The sequence below is a fragment of the Misgurnus anguillicaudatus genome, chromosome 24 (assembly GCF_027580225.2).
Source record: "Misgurnus anguillicaudatus chromosome 24, ASM2758022v2, whole genome shotgun sequence".
Classification (NCBI taxonomy): Eukaryota; Metazoa; Chordata; class Actinopteri; order Cypriniformes; family Cobitidae; genus Misgurnus; species Misgurnus anguillicaudatus.
Window position 1 is genome coordinate 16,447,279 of NC_073360.2, and position 17,524 is coordinate 16,464,802.

At 38.5% G+C, this 17,524-nt stretch overlaps 1 long non-coding RNA gene across 4 annotated transcripts in view; it reads left to right on the forward strand.

The window, feature by feature from the left end:
* Positions 1-17,524, forward strand: part of LOC129437864 (uncharacterized) — a 114,408-nt gene that overhangs the window by 63,095 nt on the left and 33,789 nt on the right. For 2 of the 4 annotated variants that reach the window (XR_012367823.1, XR_012367825.1), the window contains exons 4-6: positions 3,990-4,169; positions 4,254-4,322; positions 4,485-4,647. This is a non-coding gene — a long non-coding RNA (uncharacterized lncRNA). Of the gene's footprint in view, positions 1-3,989; positions 4,170-4,253; positions 4,323-4,484; positions 4,648-6,659; positions 7,224-17,524 lie in introns of those variants that run through there. The other 2 variants (XR_012367829.1, XR_012367824.1) reach the window with 2 other exon arrangements.

Below are 17,524 nucleotides of genomic sequence, written 5' to 3' on the forward strand. Positions count from 1 at the left end.
AGTGTTTCTGTGGTGGTCTTGTCGTACTTTTATAATAATATTTTGTCCCAAAATACTATTTTCCTAAGGATAATTAGGCCATGCATAACCACGTTGTTTTCGTATTTAGATATGACGACCAGAAAAAAAAAGTTATGCCAAGTTTTTGTTATGTTAAGTTGGTTCAGTGCCATTGACTCTTATTATTTTTCGGCGTTTTCCTTCAGTTTTCAGTCCATAATGGCGGCCGCGCCGTCACGTCATGGGGGCAACTGTTGCTATGGAGCGTTCTATTGAGTTTCGCCTCTTGGGCTTCTATACTCTTTGATCACGTTGATGGTGCAGGCTTGAAAGAAGTGCTGCTGTTTGCCATCTTTGATCTTTCTGTTTTGATAAAGCGCGTCTTGTACAACGCTGACCGCTCTCACTAGAGTGTTGCCCACAGCGCCGCCACTGGCCGGGGGGGCTGAATCGATTTATAGGATTTGATGAATCGATATTGAATTGAGAAACAAATAATTGCAATGCATTGATGAATCGATATTTTTACCCAACCCTAAGGGGCTGGACACACCAAAACTTTTAAACGCATCTGAAAACGCCTTGAGGACGCCGAATGCCAGCTGTTTTTCAGCTGAGTGCCAGCTTTCTTCAGCTGAGCACTTTCGTAGCTGTGATACTTCAGCTGCGAGCCGGTTGGTTGCTGTGGTAATGTCCCGCCCCTCCTCCACTGTGATTGGGCGGCCGTGTGAGAACTGACATTGATGAGCGGAGCTTTTCTCCCAAAGTTGAATCTCTGTCAACTCTCGACGCTCAGCGCAGAGCGCGGAAAAACCGCAGAGCGCCGGTTTTCAGCGCGGAAAAAAGCCGCTAGCTGCTGGCTTATTTGAAAAACGCAGAGCTTCCATTGGAAACAATTGAAAACATGCGCCGGCCGCGGGCGTAAAAGCGTTGGTGTGCACGCCCCCTAATAATAAAGCAAAAATAAACATCACAATCTGATTATCTGTTTATGATGACAAGCAGAGTTAGTGTCCCAGTCACACCACTGAGAATGGCTACATTTACACACATGATAAACGCCAATGAGGCTTTTAGCAAGGCGCCGGCGCGTCCAGTTCGCGCAAATGAGGCTAATTGACTGACGCATAATGCATCTGTCTTTTCTATCATTTCACTGTAGCTCAGCATCACGGTGTAAAGTTAATGTTATTACTTTAAAAGCAGCAGTAAAACTGTTTCTACTGTAATGGTTTAACTTTGCAATCAATCCATGGTTCATATTTATGTTTAAGTTGACACTATGTTGTGCCATATAGTTTTGCCATTCAAGATTTAATTCTTGCATGTTTTTTTATTGTGCATGATCACAGTTCATGTGTGGGGAAAGATAAGCTATTAGAGTAAAAATATTGTGTTAGGTTGCTTCATATATATATATAAAATTAATATTATAATGGATTTTGTTAGGTCGGACAATGATTACCAAATTTCTCTCTCATATTGCTCCTCATAACCACTGAAACAGTCCAAAAAAAAAATCCAAAAGCCAATTATTATGGATGGAAGTTAAAACTAGTGGTGGGTACAAAATGACTAATGACAAAATATGGTGGGTACGTGTCACCGAAATCGACGCCTATGAAAACATCCCCCCCTCTGTTTTTTTCACAAATCGCACCCTGGTGATAAATGTTGGGAAATATTGATGGATTTAAAAGACATAGCTGATATATCACTATGGCATTCATTTGATGACGAGACACTACAGTACTTTGATGGCAAAATTGCTGATCACAGACAACTCTTACAGGAAGTGTTCCCTAATTTTGTGCTACGCCCTAAGCATCCTCACCTCATAAAATGCTTTGGTCCTTTGGTACATCTCTGGACAATGAGGTTTGAAGGTAAACATAGTTTTCAAAAAGATTGTGCGGGACACACACAACTTCATAACCCTTTTGAAAGTGCTTGCAGAACGACATCAAAAAATTATGACATACTATCTGTCCTCTCCAGCCTTTTTAAAACCTGAAGTCCAAACCACAAAGCTGCAGTCTGTCCTAGAAGTTACATTGTCTGAAGATGCACAAGCATTTATAACCAGGATGACTGACAGTAACACCATTTACTCTGCAGATCAAGTGAACATTGGTGGTACCAGTGTTTCCGCTATATACATTCTACCGTGGCGGTCCGCCACGCCTAAAACATCCCCGCCACGCCTTCGGTTGTGGATTGAAGGGATACAGCAAACGAAATCTTGCCGGATGAGCACTGTTTTATCCTAATCCTTCACCCAAACCCAACTCTGAACACAAACTTTCACACGATTGTAGGATGTATTTGTATCTCATTTAGCCAGAGCTGCTATTTTCATCCTAATAATCCTACCTCCAAATCTAATCATTAACTTTTCTGCATTTGCTGTATCCCTTCTAGACAAAACCTACGGCGGCAGCTTGCAAAATAAAGAGCCCTGTCAGACTGGCTGTCTTTAAAAATAAATAAATTCCTTTCTGGATTCGCGTTGTAAACTCATTTGAATGATGAACACATTGCATTTGTGGCCTATAAATAAAAAGCATTATGTATGTATTATAACAAATGCCTGCAGGGAGCGATAGTGGACTCGTCTCGCAGACGCCATCTTCACTTTCACTTTAGACGGAGAGAAACGCTTATTTTTAGCCAAACAATGTTTAAAACCATGTTAATATTTAATATATCTCTATTTCTTTACACTATGAATTATACAGCTACTGTCATTTTTTGAGCAAGAACATGCAGACATTAAGGGTGCGTCTCATTTCTCTGTCTTACCCCTTCCCCTCGGTTTTGCGCGTTCATGTGAGGCGAAGTGGCGTCTCAATTCTAAGTTTGATCAAGGGCTAGGGCCAAGGCGTAGGGATACATAGACCTTGAAACGAAGTATGATAAGGATCACACTTGAAAGAGAGGGGTAAACTTTACTGTATGAATTTTTCAGGAAAGCCGGCATCAAGATGTTTTATGGCTAAACGTCGAACTGTCAAGGAGTCGTACAAATGAAAGTAACGTTATTTTCTGCAGTTTAATTGAGATTATATTATGACACTCATGTTTTATGATACTTTTAATAAAATGTTAAAGCAGTTTTAATTGTAATGTTTTGAATAGCTAATTCATGCGCTAGCTATAGCAGCTAAGTTATGCGCTATTTGTTAAGCTCAGCTCACAACCTTAGACGACGACATCTTTGTTTATTTCAACGCTTGTCTCTTTACGTAGCAGCCAGTTAGCGGCAAGGAAAGGTGACGCAAACGGTAATCGAGTAGTGTCTCATTTTTTAGACGAACGATCTGTCTTACCCCTTCCCCTTCACTCGGTTTCGAGGGGCAAGGGGAAGACAAAGGGGGAGGGGTAAGATAGAGAAATGAGAAATCATGTAAACTCTGTGTGAGGGTTTAATCTGCTGAGACTTCACATCTGACACTGATCAACAGACAAACACAACGCGTCTCAGACTTCACACGAGCTCCCAAACGAACATTATTGGAAACCCAAACACAAAAAGCAAACGCAGTAAAGACAGAATATAATGCATGCACTGTAAAAGGGTCAAACAGAAAGCTGCATCCTCCGGAGGTCGCATATGCAGGCTGCATACGTCATCAAGGTTTATTTCAGATCATTAACTGAGCATTAGATTCGCAAGTCGTGAGCATATTACAACAATTTGCGATTAACTAAATAATTAGTCAACTTTATAATTTTTAATAGTCTCTAATAAGACAGTCTTTATGAAGTAAATGCAGTTTAAAAATGCGACCTCCGAAGGATGCAGTCTTTTATTTGAGAAACGGCCAGCACCTCCACAAGAATTCTTGCGAGACACATTTAAGTCACACCCCTAATAGCTTATCAGTTTTATGTCACAATATTACGTAGTTACAAAATAAATTTGATTATACCCCAAAAGCACCTTTATTTATTTATTTATTTATTTATTGTTGCTTTTATTCCTTCAGAGTCCAAGTCAAAATGAGTAATCTTGAGAACGTGATTGGCTACATTACTCACTGCTGCAAAAGCGTTGAATAAAACAAATATCATGAAATACGATTGATTTGAAATAAACATCTGCTCCCACACATGCATCATTCTGCAAATCCAATCATTTTGCTTCAATGTATCGTCATGAGCCACAGGTATTCATTTTGTTCTGTCTGCACATTTTTTTGACTCTCAGAAAAATGTAATGTACTAACCATTATTTATTATATGATTCACAGAGGACCACAGTTTCAGCCCAAAAATTATTAACTGGTCTACTGAAAAATGTCACTTTAAATGCCCTGATGGTGAGTAAATTAAAATGTAGCAATAATTTGGGGGTGAACTATACTTTTAAGCACATCTTGGCAACCCTTTAGTGTTCAGAAATGACTTGTTTTATAGAAAAGTATGACAAATTATTATGTCAATTTCTTTATCATCTGACATGTTTTTATGCATTGTTACAGGTACTTGCAGTATTTCACAGAATCACTAATCAAAATCTGCATCAGACATCTTCCTTGGATAAACACACTCCAACAGTTTCTCAGTCTTTTCAGAGCCAAGGCAGCGAAGTGTGGTGTCAGTGGCAATAAGATGGCTGCAATACTAAGACACTATGATGAGCAAGTAAGTAGAATTTTAAATTGTAAATATTCAAGGGCTGTACAGATCTGTCTTTGTTCTGCTGAACACAAAGGAAGATATTTTGAAGAATGTTTGTATCCAAGCAGATCTGACGCACCATTGATTTCCACTGTAGTAAAAATAATATAATAGAAGTGAATTGTGTAGGGCTGCAACTAACGATTATTTTAATAATCGATTAATCTGTCGATGATTTTTCGATTAATCGATGAATCGGATAAAAACAAAAAACAAGAAAAGCATTCATTTCTAACCCCTTATTCAAAACAGAACTAAAATCTTTAGAAATTGCACAAACATGTTGCTCATGCAACATACCTGAGCTGTTAAAATAATAATAAAATACCGTAAATCCTCAAATAAAGACCGGGGCCTTTATTTACCTAAACTGCCAAAGGTAACAGGCTTTTATTTGAAGCAGGCTTTTAGTAGAGACAGGCCTTTATTTCTCATTCCATCTGTTTGATAAATAATTGTTTTAAATTAGCCGTAATTTAGTGTTCTAGTGGTAGAGATCATTTATTTTTTAACCGTACATTTTTTTCAAGGTTGTTGAAAAGTCTGTCACTAGCATTAAATGAGACCCATCCAATGTAGCTACTGCCATCTATTGGCATTAACACTGGAACCCATTGTAATGTTAAGTCTGTGTTTTTTTATTCAGAGTCGTATGAAGCCCTCTCACATGCCAATGATATCGCTTAGTTGATCTGTCGCGTGTGCACCGTAGATGTTCACTACCCCTGCTGCACGCATTAAAAGGTTTTAACGAAGGCAGATGAAGGTGAGTGCTCGCGCAGTTGACGTCTCCTTTTGATTGCGCCTACACTGCACCTAAAAAGCTTTGAAGTATAAACTGAAGCTTTGTTTATACTCGCGCTTTGGTCTGCAACGCAAGCCTTAGCGGATCGCGCGCGCGTATCACCAAGCGGGTAAGTAAGCTCTCACTCATCTTTCCCCGGCCTTAATTTGAGACCGGCCTTTATTTGTCCGCGATGATCACGCCTCCGGGCACTATCAGAGGCCTGGCCGGTTTATTTGAATACCGGCTTTTATTTGAGGAATTACGGTAAAATAAAAATTGACTTACACAAAAATACACAAGTATGTTCAACATTTGCCAAATATATAGGCTTTTTTTTGATGCATTTCCCATCAAGAAGCCTCTCTCAGAAATAAAGGTACAAAAGTTGTCAATGGGACAGTACCCTTTCAAAAAGGTACACCTTTGTACACAAAAAGTGCATATATTAGTACTTCAAAAGTACATATTGGCAGTTAAAAGATACATATTTGTACCTAAATGGTACATATTAGGACCTTTTATAAAGGGTACTTCCAGGTGATGCGCTTTCGTTTGGGAGGAGTAAAACACTGACATGTAGGTCTTCCTTTTGCCACCAAAACAGCCCTGACACATCGAGGCATGGACTCTACTAGATCCAGCATTCAGTTTTCCAGCTATTTTAGCTACATTAGCTCACCTGCAGGACCGGACAACACTGGCCAGCCTTCACTCTCCATGTCCATCTCTGAGCTTTGGCTGCCCATGACCCTGTTGCCCGTTCACCGCTTTTCCTTTCTAAGAGTTTATGACCGATTAACATTATCAGTTAAAAGAAAAAAATATTTGTTAACGCAAGGTGCGTGTCTGTCTTCATGAGCCGTCAGACATTTCGCCACTTTTCTATCTTTAATTTGTGAGTGTCATGTAAATTACACAAATTATTGCTGTCCTGACGGTCTGATAAAGTAATCATTTGAATGAGAAACAATAATGTGCGTGTTTGGAAGCTGAACGGAGACACGTGTTTCCGCGCAAGATGACGCGGTCCGTCTCACGCACATCCGGACAGACCTTCGCTGATGGCCTCTGGCCCTGACCATAAACATCTCTTTTTTTTTTTTGCACAAAGAAAATTTCTCTGTCTAAACCTGCTTGTTTTGCTGATATGTAAAGACATGTATTGACAAAGTTTTTCCAATCCATTTAGAGAGAGGAGCTTGAGGAGGCACAGAAGGCAGCAGTTGCCATCATTGATGTTGTGGAGGAGGAGGAGAACACCTTGTCTTTCAACCCAGATTATATACTAATTGTCCTTGAAGATGAGGTGGTGATGTCTTCTGGGTTAGTGCACTTGGGCTGCTTTTTGGGCTACTATGTGCCCTTCACATTAGCTACCCAAAGAAGCTTACAGTGTTTTTTGAGTTTATACAGAAAGTGCTCTTAAAATTTGAAGATGGAAAGGCCAGGCCAAAGTTGCTTGCACTTAAAATGAACTTTTGAATGAGTAAAATTTAATACTTTTGTGTTTTTTGCTTCCATTACTCATGTTGTTTTGCAGTTTAAAGTCTATGAAGGTTGTAATGTTACTAAAACTGAGTTTTTTATTGTCCCTGTTTGGGCAGTTTATTACAGTCTTAATGAAGTAGCTGACGTATAGAGTGAAGTGACTGTTTGATGAAATTATGTTATTTGGACTTGACTTAGCACATTGACTTTGCTGTAAAAGTCTCATGGTGCTGTGTGTTACATTATTAAAGAAATACATATTTAATAGTAACTGTATGTCTGAAAAAAGCACAGTGTCTGCCAGAGCCGGCCTTAAGCATCTGGTAGCCTGTTTTAATAACTAGTAGGGGGCCCTACCCACATAAAACATAAACATAATAGAGCAAAAAGCAAGGATTCCTGTTGGTTTGCATCAATGGTATATTATTTTATTACGTGCTCAACAGAAATGATCCAAACTTATTTAATTAAAACTATACAATTATAGTTGGAATAAGCCTCATCCTTTCATGGAGGCAAACTTCTCTGCTTAATTGATTTGTGCAGTATATTTTCAGCTGTCTGGGCTGACTTAAAAAAAAAAAAAAATCTCAAACATCCCCTCAACTTGAATTATTTAACAAAAGCAAAGAAGAAAAAGTGTCTGACTGACACTGACCCGAACTTATAAATAACGATGGGCTCCGCGTTTTTTCAGCACCGTTGACAGCTCACCTGGCGGCGGGCGTAGATTTCACCCGAGCCCTTTTTAGAAATCCACCTTTCTGTGTTTGAGTGCTGAGAATGCCCTGATAAGTTCATCTTTGTCCAGCGATTTTGTCGCCTCGTGCTCAATTGAAATCTGAACGAGAGCTGACGGCATCTATGTTCAATAGGCTATTATAAAAACAGTTTACATACTTTGATGCGGGAGCAAAACAAAAAAAAGATGATTTCCAAGCCACAGTAAAAAAATCACCCCTCATTTATCTAAAGTTCTTGGTCATTATGTTCATTTAATGGAACATTGTGTGGATGTTGTGTTAGAGGAAAATGCAGTCATGCACAAAATATATTAAAGGCAGTCAGTAAATGCACACAGATGTTATGCACACATTTTTAATACAATTAAATACTGCATTAAGGTTAGTATAAAATCCAATCATATTATAAAAAAAAAAAAATTATTAAAAACCTAGAATCGCACTTGCACAGCCAAGCCTGATGAGAGAAAGCATGGTCGAATTCAAAACTGCGTTTTTGCGCCCTTGAAAGGCACTTCGGGAAGGGAGCTGCTTAAACTTTCACTCCAGATCAAATTAAAATGACAATGTTTTCATTACTCTATTCTCCAAGTGTATTTTAGCGGTCACCGTCACGCAATGAGACACAATTGCGCAACTCTTTGCACAGCTCTGATCTTCGAAGGGAATAGGGCATAGGGATGAGTACTTCCAATTGATATTCTCTCCATTTGTCTCCAATTTGTCGGCATGAATGCGCACGGGCTAACTATCCACATGTGCACGTTTTCTGAGAGTTTTTATGAAGCACTCTGATGCTGCTGTAAACGATTCTACATTGATTTATAAAAATGAAAGAATTGACTTTTAAAAATAATTTAAATTACATATAATAAAAAATAATGCAGTTTACAATTTTATTATAGACTAAATAAAATACATTAATTTCATATTAATAATCCGATTATTAGGATATGGCGCGTAGGAACGTCCGAGAGAAAATAAAGAGCAGAAATGTTAACTGATTTAAAATGAAAGATATGTGATTGCACTTCACTGGTACTAAAACTGTGAGCTCCCCCGTGCAGGAATCATAGCCCCCCCGTTCAAACATTCTTGCGTCGGGCTGGGGACCTCCTTGGAGGACGGGGCCCGTTTAAATTAAAACGGTTGAAACATAGCTAAGGCCGCCTCTGGTGTCTGCATAGCACAATGATTTTGGTTTTAATTTTAGTTTGTGCTGTCAAAGTTGTAAAAGAGAACTTGAGATAATTTTATGGTTAAAGTGTATGTCTGATGAAATTGTTTTAATGATAGTTGGACTGTACAGCATGCTTGGCTTGTTTTATAAATCCTCAATTTGTGCTGTAACAGTACATGAGGAAAGTCCAAAGTTGGTTTCACTTATCAATTTTGACAGCACAGCACACTTATTTGATCCCTGAGATCCTTTGTGGTGATATCTTTTATTTTAATAAATACAGTTTAAGAATGTATCTATTTCTATATCATTATTGCTTGTTATTGCATTGTGTTATTTAACTTAATTAATTTAAGTTAAATCAACTTAAACCATTTAAGGCAATTGCTACTCAAATGGTTTTAGGAAACCAATGTAGTTTTGTACACTTAAATTGTTTTATTAGCTTAGAATGAATGAGAATAACTTAATAAAGCACGTACAAAGTTTTTACTACATTTTAAATTTATTTTATTTAAATTATGGGGGGGGGGTGTAAATCTGGATGAAAGACTGGATGTTTGAGGCGAGCCTTATATGAGGGAGGTCTTTTCTGTCATGAAAAGGTTCCATCATGAGATATAAATGGCCTATTATTTATCCTGATTAAATCTGTTATGCTTGTTAATAAGGAGATGTTTCATTGTTGAAATATTTTTTATGAAGAGCCTGTATCTGTTGTATCTTTTGCTGTTTTCTTAATTCCTCTTCCAGGGCTCAACGCAAATTATTTTTTATACGTGCCCAGTCGGGCCAGTGGTTCAGGTTTTCACTTGCCCTGGCAAAATTTTCACTGGCCCCAATAAAAAACGTCAGTGTCACATACTTAAAAGAAATAATTCAAAAGTCAAATATAATTGTATACACATACAACAGACATGTTCCAACAAAAAAAGGCTCCCAAATTTTTTGCTTTACCTGTTAAGCTGACAACAAACTGCGCAAAATATTGCATTGTTTCTTTCGTCGTGTTTTGACCAAGTGTCTGCTTCAAAGATGTTAAATAATATACATTGCCCGATCAGGCAAGTGACAATACTTTTTCCTGGCACGAACATCCCTCACGCTTGCCCCGGGCCACCGGGCAGTCCTTTATGTTGAGCCCTGTCTTCCTTCTGCTGTGTTTTTCTATAGACCCTCCATGCTGTAAGTGTGTTAACTCCCATTTGAAGGATCCTACCTTAGATCCTCACGTGCAGAATGTTTTTATTATTGTGTTTTTTTAGTTTATTTCTAATCATTTATTTACATAACCATTTTATAATCATTAGTTATCCATATAATTGTTTATTTGATTCCTGAATATTATTTTATTGTTATCAATTTTATTATTATCATTTTTGTTATTACATTATATTTCTATATTTTATTATATCATTCATTAATTCATTGTATTTCTATATTTCATATGTCTTAATTTCATGCATGGTGGTTCAGTGTTATAGTTGTCTCACATTTGTGAAGTTTCAAGAGAATGTTTATGGAAGCTCAAGGTCTAAGGGATGTTGCAGCTGAGTAATTTTGATATAACTGTGCAGGCTGTATTCCTGCGGTAGACGAGGTTTGAACATTGAGGCATATGCAACTGAAACTAAGCTGTCCATTAATAAAACTCTGTTCTATTTTATCATCTAAACCTTCGTCTCACGCCTCTGTTTATGCTCTCCTCTAGTCCTCTAGCAATGATTAATCAACCTTTTAACTAACAGATGCCTGTTAAACAAGTTAACTTATATTTTCTGGCGTCCGGGATCCTTTTTTATTTTGCCTGTGATATGGAGACCCGATCCAACACATTTTTATTGGAAACTGTTTGGGGTCAACCTTGCTTGTGGAGTTTGGTATCCTCTTTTTCTTTTGAAAAAATGTTTCCTCAACGCATGATGGGGCAAAAGATGGCTTTGGACAAAAGTCTGCAATCACCTGTTTTGAATCTTGAAAGTTGGATGACTTCCAATGATGTTTTAGTGATGCGGGTGGTGGAGATGTGTCTTTTGCAACCTTTGTCTTTCTCTCCACTGTTGCTTTTGGCTTTTCAGGCTCTATCTTGGTGACTTGCGTGTTGCATGTATCCAGCCAGGCAAGTTTAGTAGTAAAAGGCGTTGGGAGTATTGAATTCCAGATTATCATCAATTATTGTCACCTTCTTTATGTTTCTTGATCTTCGCCTTTTACGTAGTCTCTCTATCTGATCCAGATCTGATACAATATATGGTGTAAAAACGTCTGAGTGCTGCCCTCTTCAGGTTGAACGGTGGCTACTATGTGTCCAACTGTTAAGCGTGTGGATTGATCATACTTGGGGTTGTATTGCAGCCAATGGCACGGGGAACATTTCACGGGTAGTTAAAAAGAGGATTGCTTCTACACATGGATAATGTTCCTAAACACAACTCAATCCATGATGTACTACCTCAAGAGGCACAAGCTGAAGGTTTTGCCATTCTCCTGACCTAAAAAAAAATAATAAAAAATCTGTGAATAGACCTCAAAAGAGCAGTGACTACAAGATGGCCCAGGAATGTTACAGTACTGGAAGATTTTGTAAGAAAAACAAGAACTTAAAGACTCTTGGCTGGCTACAGAAAGCATTTACAAGCTACTTGCAAAGGGGGGGCTACCAGGTGCTAACTATGCAGGGTGCCCAACTTTTGTGAGTCCTTTCCTTTTTAAAATGTAAGAGAGATGAAAATAATTTAATAATAATAATATAATAATAATTTGGATTAAACTATGAGGGGAACATGTCATCTATAACTGTATGCCTTTGAGATTATTTAACTCCCACTTGCTTAACTGTTCACATTAACATCAATTTTAACCACAGGTGCCCAAACTTTCACATACCCGTGTATGTAGTCCAGTGCTGGCGTCGTCTGAAGTCCTTGCAAAGGCTGATGTCATCTTTCCATTTGTGTTAAGTCATCTGACAGGGGCAGGACCCAGACTGCAGCTCACATAAATGCTAGTAGAAATAAAAAAGCAAATTGAGAAAATTAGCATGACTGCTGTTTATAGCTTTTATGGTAGTGGATAGTTGTGATTATCAAGTAATTTATAATTCGAGGCAAAAGTTACTGGATGCAATTATGTGTATGCTGTCGCGATTGGTCGATAGAATCGACGGTGTCAACCAGGGCTTGACATTAACACCCGCCAAATGCGGGTAGATTTCGGCTGTGGTGGGTAAGACAGGCAATCCCACTAGCCACTTTGGCAGGTTGAATATATTTTTTCAATTGTAGTTTTCTTAAAAGTTATGCGAAATGATAAACAATGCAACAATGAACTACAACTCCCATGAGCACTCAGCGCAACGCACAGAGACCGTTTGTTGACGGGCGTGCCATCAGCGGAGCGTTGTGGACCAAAGCGCCACCTTCCAGAGTGCGCACGATTTGCGAATGCACAAGAGGACGCAGTCTGAGCGCATACACACTTCAGGAAAGAAAAAAACAATTGCACGTAAGTGACTGAAGAGATATAAATTGCGTGCACACTCTCAGGGCAAGAGCGAAGAGAAATTCAGCGCATACCTGAATGCACACGAAATCAAAGAAAACCCGCCAGCTGAGAGGTTTGAGCATCATTTTAATGTAGGCTACTTTGGGCAACAACAATAATGCCCCCTCGACATTTATCATTAAAAGTCTTACATCACTTTTAACAAAAACCACGATCAAGCTTAGGGCTGCTCGATTATGGGAAAAATCATAATCCCGATTGTTTTGATAAAAATCTTAATCTCGATTATTTAACACGATTACTTAAATGACTGTAAAAACATGCATTTATACATGGGCTTGACATTAACTTTTTTGCTCACCAGCCAAAGTGGCTAGTTGTTTTCCAAAGTTACTAGCCACTCAGCATTTTCACAGGCAACAATTTTGTTGCTGGTAAAACAAATTTTATATGATTAAACTTGACTTTGGCATCCTAAAATGACTTTAATTTGAGCAAATTTACTTGGTTTAGCTAAATTAGATGCAGATTGAATTTCAAATGCAGTCTGACCACCCAAATTAGGACAACATTAGCTGGTATATACCAGGTATATCAGTATAGATCATATCATATATTTAGGTGCATAAAAACAGTCTAGTAAGGCATAAATAGATTTACATTGAATGAATATATTAAAAGTGGAGCAGGGGTGTAGAAGATTAACTGAAAAGATATACACAAAACCCCTCGACAACCACTTTAAATATTTATTAACAACAGCAGTCAAGAAATGTACATGAATTTTACTTTCAACTTGTTTATGCAGATTGTATTTTATATGCTTGATCATGATTTCTGTTAAAAGTGATTTAAGACTTTTAATGACAACTGTCGAGAGGGCATTATTGTTGCCCAAAGTAGCTTACATTAAAATGATGCGCGAACCTCTCAGCTGGCGGGTTTCATTTGATTTCGTGTGCATTCAGGAATGCGCTGAATTTCTCTCCGCTTTTGCCCTGAGAATGTGCACGCAATATATATCTCTCCAATCACTTCCATGCAATTGTTGTATCTTTCCCGAAGTGTGTATGCGCTCAGACTGCGTCCTCTTGTGCATTCGCAAATCCATCACCTCTCGCGCGCTCTCTGGGAGGTGGCGCTTTGGTCCGCAACGCTCCGCTGAACGCGCGCGCGTCTCCACAAACGGTCGCAGCCGAAATCTACACGCATTTGGCGGGTGTTAATGTCAAGCCCTGCATACATTCAATGCATTGTTTAGTGTTGCTGCAGAAGGCTTCACGTGTCAAAGCAGTAGTGTTTAAGTGCCAGCAGAACGCGATTCACATTTTAAACACGATCGCTTGAAATATATAACTTTACAAACATAAACAGGATTATTAGTGACCTGACTTTAAACAGTTGACTGAGCGCGCAGCTCTCTGCACGGAGAGCGGCGCCACGATCCAGCTGATATTTTAAACGTGAGGGATAGTTTGCCTCCGCTCGCTTGAAAAGCATAAAACTGAACAAATACATGAGGATTTCTACTTTGTGTGCGAGGCGCAGCTGCTTATGACGCGTCGGATTAATGACTCAAAACGAAATAACAGAAATGCGGCACATTAATCGATCTCCCTCGATTATCTTTGTTTTTGCAATCGAAATGTGCAAAATTCGAAATTGAAATCGAAAAACGATTAATTGCACAGCCCTAATCAAGCTTATAGAATACAATCTGCATAAACAAGTTGACAGTAAAATTCATGTACATTTCTTGAGAGTATTTACTGCTGTTGTTAATAAATATTTAAAGTGGTTGTCGAGGGGTTATGTGTTTATCTTTTCAGTTAATTTTCTACACCCCTGCTTCACTTTTATATATTCATTCAAAGTAAATCTATTTATGCCTTACTAGCATGTTTTTCATGCACCTAAATATATGATATGATCTATACTGATATACCTGGTATATACCAGCTAATAAACGTAGTCTTAATTTGGGTGTTCAAACTGCATTTGAAATTCAATCTGCATCTAATTTAGCTAAAACAAGTAAATTTGCTCGAATTAAAGTCATTTTAGAATGCAAAAGTCAAGTTTAATCGTATAAAATATATTTTACCAGCAACAAAACTGACGTATAACGCAGTGCTTCCCAATCCTGGTCCTCGAGCACCCCTCCCAAAAAGTTTTAGATGTCTTCTCATTTAAAACACCTGATTCAACTTATTAGTCTCCTTCCAAAATGGTAAACATGTTTCCCTAACAAGCTGATGAGTTAAATAAGGAGACATCTAAAACTTTTTGGGAGGGGGTGCTCGAGGGCCAGGATTGGGGCACTGGTGTAACGCACTCCTTTATGATCTTATCATAAACCAAAATATACACGTGTGGTTTCTCGAGAGAGAAATTACGGATAAGCAAACTTCAAATGCTACGAAAAAACCTACCAAGTGCAAGACTTTAAATGTCATGTCTTTATGGCATGTGTGTGAAAGCTTTTAACAGCGTGAATTAACCAAAATCAAACTCCCAGATGTGTTCTCTGTATTTTTTCCATAATGTGTGTGTGAAAAGGGCTACAGACATTAACCATTCATTGAAAGCAAGTTGTCCACTGAACCTTAAATGTCCTTGTCAGTATCAGAGAAGTGGTCCTGACACAAATGTCCTCATCATAAGAGATGTACGGCATACTGTCTCAACTAAACTTATGGAGTCCTTCTTTAGGATCTCTGACTGCCGCACTCTGATGTTGTTCACCTTGCGTGTAACACGACAACCCAAATGCTTTTGTTGGTCTTCATTATCGCAGGCACCTACACAGAAACATCAGGAACACAAGCACCAGGGAAGCAGTGAGTGTGCGTCTTACCTACACCTGATGTAGCGTGTACATGCCGGGCAATGGAGGCCCCACCGATCCCAAACATAGCATCCGGTCTCATGAAGGGGGGAGAAGCAGTTATGAGTGGGGATCTCGAAAGCCAAAGGCAATGTGGGGGGAGAAGAGCTGGCTAGTGTCTTCCACTGTCAGTTTGCTGCCATTGGAGAGAAGCTCATCTGGATAGGCCGCATCTTAGATGTACATGCCCTGCACAGAGAAACAGATGGCTTAGAGGTGGCAGAGGCCCTTTCTTCGATAAAACTGATATGACAGTATGGTTAAGATCAAAAACACTTGTTGTGATCTGTTTTACAAAGACATAAAACATAACAACTGAATATTACAGATTTACATAGTACTTGGGTATGATTTAAATGTTTAAACAGCTAATGAAAAAATATTACTGACACATGAATCTATGAACATGTCTTTTTAAATCCTAAATGGTGGTACAGAAACATTAACTTATCACATAAGTGACTGGAAAGCAGTGAAAAGGGAAGGACATCATAAATGATGTCCAGTTCCACCCACTAAAATGTCTTGAGATGTCTGTCAGTGAAATACTTACACAGCAGTGCCACTAACCTGTCTACACACAAGAAAAGAGAAATATTAGCTAAAGAAAAATCCAAGAAATGCATTCAGTCATTTCCAGCCCTTGATGTGGTTAAAATCCACAGTATGGCAATGACTATGATATGAAACACCTGTTCATTAAATAAAAATGTACATTTCATACATCTGGCAGGGTTGAAAATTTTAAATAATTGTATTTAAATTTGCTGCGATTGTAAGCACTCACACTATCATACAGAGGGGGGCATAATAAAAATATATATAGACAAAAATAATATTATTTACACATCCTAAATGTGTTTAAAATGAAAATTTACCTCAGACAAGATATTTGCAAAAGCTTTTATAACAAACGGGAGTGAACAATTAACCATAATATTATGTTTATCATTTAAACACCAAACAAACACTCATAATGAAATAAAACAACCAAAATTACTATGTTGTGGAAGTCAATTATATAATCATCGCAAATCATCCTCATATTTTTCCTAAAATTTAAATTACCTCAGAATACTTTCAACTGCTGTTCAGACAAGCAACGGCCAGCTGCCTGTAATAAGTTCATCGTTTATATATCAACAAAAACACTCATACTGAACAAGTAAAAGGTATTTAGATTGATTTCAAGTAAAAATTTATTATATTTTTGTCATAGCATAACTAAATAACTTTAAAGGGTCACAGACTTAAGTTTTTTTTTATATTGAATTTATCGAAAACTTACCTGAAACAGACGTCGGCGAAGTCAGCTCCTCTCAGCTGCATGAATCAGAACCGCACATTATCCTTGTTCATGGCAAGACGAGACTGGAGTGGCTTTTAGGGTTAAGGAATATATCGCCATCTGTTGGTTTGGCAAGCTCTTGACAGCGCTTCATGCGGGGGTTTTGCGTGTTCGAGTTGATGTGAAATTGTTTTTTGTTTTTTACGAAGGAAGGGACCAATTCTGTTTCTAAAACATCAGTGTACGTGTGAAATAAGCCAGCAATCCCTTATTTTACCTCACTTTCCCGAGTTACTTGGGTATTAACGGGGGCTGGCAACCAGTATATGTGCATTACTGCCACCTCCTGCTTCGGAATATGGAATAGAGCTGCATCCTATTTAGCAGCTGTGTCCTCATTAAAAGCAAAGAAAGCGCTGCTATTTGATCTACTTGTCTATTATATTAAAACATTTACTTAACGAATTCCATTTTTCTTATTATCTTTCTTATTATCATATTGGGGGAATAATTGGGCACCCACCAAAGAGAAGTGCGGCATCGGCCTCCGGTATAGTTGTCCGACCCAAAGCCCACGTAACAGACAAGTTTAATGAGCGGGACATACCGTTGACTGACTGAAGATTTGAGGCTTGTTCGAATTCATGCGGCGGCGCCAGAACCCACCATCGGATTAAGTCCAAGTAACCCCAGAATGATTCAAGTAATCATATTTCGTCTCGCTCTCGCGATACCTGACGCCATCCGGCTGTCGATTCCCGCGGCGCCACACGAAGTCCAACAAGCCTTTGGCCTTTAGGTAAGGAGGCCGACGTACGCTCTTGAGCTGTCTGTCTGTGTCTTTAATTGTTCGTCAACACATTCCTGAAACGACAAATTCACGTGACACGAGTGATGTTTATTCTGTTATTGAGACATGTGAACTACTTTTTTAGTGCAACAGACATTGTAACACATTTATCTT